This window comes from Morus notabilis, unplaced genomic scaffold (assembly GCF_000414095.1).
Source record: "Morus notabilis unplaced genomic scaffold, ASM41409v2 Scaffold604, whole genome shotgun sequence".
In the NCBI taxonomy this organism is placed as follows: domain Eukaryota; kingdom Viridiplantae; phylum Streptophyta; class Magnoliopsida; order Rosales; family Moraceae; genus Morus; species Morus notabilis.
In genome coordinates this window covers 416,424-420,884 of record NW_010362300.1, presented here as the reverse complement: position 1 = coordinate 420,884, position 4,461 = coordinate 416,424, and positions in this window count along the sequence as shown.

The following is a 4,461-nucleotide window of genomic DNA, read 5'->3' as shown; positions in this document are numbered from 1 at the left end:
GGGGAAATCAGGCAGAGAAGAACCCTTTGGAAGCTGCAAGGCCAATCTGGGTTTTGGGCTCCATTACCAACTTGAGAAGCTCCAGTTTTTCTTCTCCAAACTTCTTCTTCAGAGGTTGAGACAGGACCGAAAGACAAGAAGCAAAACCACTTTCTTGTATTCCTTCATAGCCCACATCTTTTCGTGAACGGCTGATCCTTCTCTCAAACTCCTCAGCAACCAAAATTGCAATGTCTGTCATCTCTCTTGTCTCTTCTAGAACTTTCTCTTTTGTTTTGAAACTTTGGTGGAAGGAGAAATGTCACACTTTGATCGCTATTTATAGGATTATTGGAACATGGGAAGAAATGGGGAAGCAGTGAAACAGAAATGGACAAGGAAGACCAACACGTGGGTCTGTTTTCTAGAATAATATTTTCTTTTTTTCTTTTTTTTTTCAAATTTGAAGGTCCTTCCTTTTTTTTAATAATTATGTTCCAGTAGTATTGGTTAGATGGTTTTTAGAGAATACTGAAACCACCCACTTTGTCTCAATACTGTTTGAATGGAAAAGGTACGATTTTTTTTCTTTTTTTTTTTTTCAATAAGGTATATTTTGGAGAGATCATTTATAATGAAGGTTATTTTACTCTAATGAGAGGAACTGTGTTTTACTGTTGGAGTAGTTTTTTTTAACGGTATGCAATAGTAGCAGTTCTGTGACACGTGTAAGTTTTTAATGTGGAGATATATAAATTTAACCGTTAAAAGATTAATTTAAAAATTAAAAGAGATATTTTTTAATACGTTAATATATCAGTAGGTCAGGTTTTTTATCTGTCAGATTCGTATAAAATTATATAAAAATTTAAAAAATATACATATTTAATAGTTAAAAAAATTTAACCTATCAATACGTCAGACATACAAGAGAATTTCGTAAATTAAAAATTAGAGCAAAATAATTTCACCATCACAAAAATTCTCTATCTTTGAAATCTTTCTTAGAAAGTGCAAGCAAAAGATAGCAATAATTTTGTGGTTTCCACCTCTACCCAGATCTATAAGAAAAGTTAATAAAAAGATCCTCCAGCAATAGCTTTTCAGGATGCTAAAAATATATTTTTTTTCTTCAATATATATAAAGCTGAGACGTGTTTGCAGTTTTTTTTTTTTTGAAAATAAAACTATTTTAAAATAAAAATAAAAACTATTTTCTTCAATGTTAATATCTTCCTCAGAAAAGTAAACTAAAGAAAAAAAAAATCGTGAATGTCAAGCAACAGTTTCGAAGTTCAAGTCAAATCACTTCTCACCAAACAAAGAACTTCCAAAAATAAAAAGAAAAAAGAAAAAAAAATCTGCTAAAAAGTTCATGGCCAGATCCCATGGATGTGAAGGATTAGCACCTTTATTTGTGGAATTGTAAAAATTGATCTAGTTACAAATAAACTTTGGATTAAAAGTAGTGAAAATCACATTCAGGTACTCTATATTTTATCAAATTAGTGATCAATACCTCAAGTTTTATATAATACCATATAAGTATCTTATACTTTGAAACATGCCCATCAAATTCCAAATACCTAGAGCCCTTTTTAGAGTCGAGAAAATGATTTTTTTTTAGAAAAATGAAAAAGGAAAATATAACAAATGAGAATTTATTTTTTATATATAAAAGCATCCAATACCAAATGAAAAAAAAAAAAAAAAAAAAAAACCAGAAACATGAGAATTACTTGATAAAGTCTAAAATAAAAATAAATAAATGAATTCCTTCAAATAAATAAATAAATAAATCTACCACCGGTATTGTGCAATTTTAGATCTTAATCGAAATCTATTACGACAACATATTACTTTATTTGTGATTAAAAGTACATAATCCAAATATAAAAATTTACATTAATAGAAGTGCCTGAAAAAGATAAATCTGTCATAGTTGTTTTTTTACAGTGTGTGGTGTGTCAGTGTGGGTGATCTCTTAGGGGTTGTTTGGTTAGGGGATTCGTACCCCAATTTGAATAATGGTTCATGATTCGTTACAGTGTTTTCTTTCACAAAAAATATACGTAAATTGAAAATGGTTCTAATCTCATGATTCTAATTCATGAACCAAACGTCTCCTTAGTCTCAAGTAATTATAGTTTTCCATTAATTATAGAGGTATTTTTAGAAAAGTCATTTGTATGTTAGATAATTGATGTGCAATTTTACTTTCCCATCATTGGAACACGGTAAACATTTTACCCCTACATTTTATTGAAACTTCTTGGTGGAGCTTATTTTTAGTCAGAATTTAAGTTTACTTGTGTTATTAGATCATTTATATCGGTATAGTGTGTGTACTCTCTTAATTTAGAATAAAATTACTTTTTAACAAAACAATCCCAAAAATATTAAGAATTTTACCCGAGTCATAACAACAATTGTGGACTTGTAAAGTAAATAATAGGATTATTTTTATAAATACTCGTCAAACTATGTATGTTATTTTAAAGTGTCTCTTAATTTATAAAACGATTCAAAACACTCTATAATTAGAAAATAAATCAAATTGCCGCCTCCGTCTAATTTCTCTATAATTTTACCGAAATGCTAACATGGCATGTCATTAAAAGTGTAAAAATAACATTTTAAAATATAAAACCTTAATTATTAATAAACAAAACCTATTAACCATAATATAATTATGGTTAATAGGTTTTTTTATTAATAATTACGGTTTATATTTTAAAACGCTTCTTTTACACTTTTAATGACATGTCAATTTAGCATTCCGTTAAAATTATAAACAGAATTGGACAAATGTGGTAATTTAATATATTTTCTAAACATCAGGAGGTGTTTTGAAAAATTAGGAGCTAATTTAAAACAAGGTAATTCAGGGTGTATTTATGAAAATAATTCAAAATAATAAATAGATAAATGGTTGCAGCATAACCTAATAATAATTCCACGCTTAATTAGACCACAATATGTAGAGTTTAGGGCTTGTTCATTTGCACACAAACTCAAAAAAAAGTTTAAACTCAAGTTATAATTTTATTTAAGTTCATATTATTTTGTAAAATTTAAGTTTTAACTTGAGTTTGAGACTAAAATCTGAGTTCAAGTTTCCCTTTCAACTCAAGTTTCTAAACTCAAACTCAAGTTAATTAACAATATTTTTTATATTCTTAAAAACGCCATAATTTTTTCGTTTTAATTCCGATTGAGATGATTTTTTTTCTATGCGTTCACAATGAAGAGACGAATACAATCCCACCCATATACCTTATTAAAATTTTCCATCGCCATTGATTTTTTATTAAAATACTATCCAAATACAAATTCAAGTTTTAACCCACCCAAACACAAACTCAAATAGATTTTCAATTCAAATCATAATTCAAAGCACATCCAAATACAAACTCAAATTAAGGCTTGTTCTTTTAGACCAAAACTCAAAAAAAGTTTGAACTCAAGTGACAACGCGGTTGTTCTTTTGCAACGAAACTCAAAAAAAAAATTAAACTCGAGTTATAACTTTATTTAAGTTCATGTTCTTTTATAAAATTTGAGTTTGAACTCGAGTTTAAACTCGAGTTTGAACTTGAGTTTAGGGCTAAACTTGAGTTCAAGTTTCCCCTTCAACTCGAGTTATAAACTCGAGCTCAAGTTAATGAACAGTGTTTTTTCTATTCTTAAAATGTCATAACTTTTTCATTTTAATTCTGATTGAGATGATTTTATTTTCTATGCATTTACAACGAAAAGATGAATAAAACCCCACCCATATACCCTATTAAAATTTTTCATCACTATTGAGTCTTTATTAAAATACTATGTAAATATAAATTTAAGTTTTGACCCACCCAAACACAAACTCAAATAGATTATCAATTCAAATCATAACTCAAATGTGCACATCTAAACACAAACTCAAGTTACAACTTCAACTCAAGTTATAACTCAAACTCAACTCAAAATCATTACTTAAATCACTATAACTAAAAAATGCAAAAGAACAACCCCAACTTTATTCAAGTTCATGTTCTTTGGTAAAATTTAAGTTTGAACTTGAGTTTTAACTTGAGTTGGGCTAAAATCTGAGTTCAAGTTCTCCATTCAACTCAAGTTTCTAAACTCAAACTCAAGTTAATGAACAATATTTTTTCTATTATTAAAAACGTCATAATTTTTTCGTTTTAATTCCGATTGAGATATTTTTTTCTATGCGTTCATAATGAAGAGACGAATAAAATCCCACTCATATACCCTATTTAAATTTTCCATCACCATTGAGTTTTTATTAAAATACTATTCAAAGACAAATTCAAGTTTTGACTCACTCAAATACAAACTCAAATTAGAGTCTCAACTCAAACCATATTAAATTACACCTTAACTCAAATCAAGATCTAAATTCAAGTCATCCTAATTCAAAAAATATAAATGAACAAACCCATCTCCCACCTCAAATTCAAAAATCAAATGATA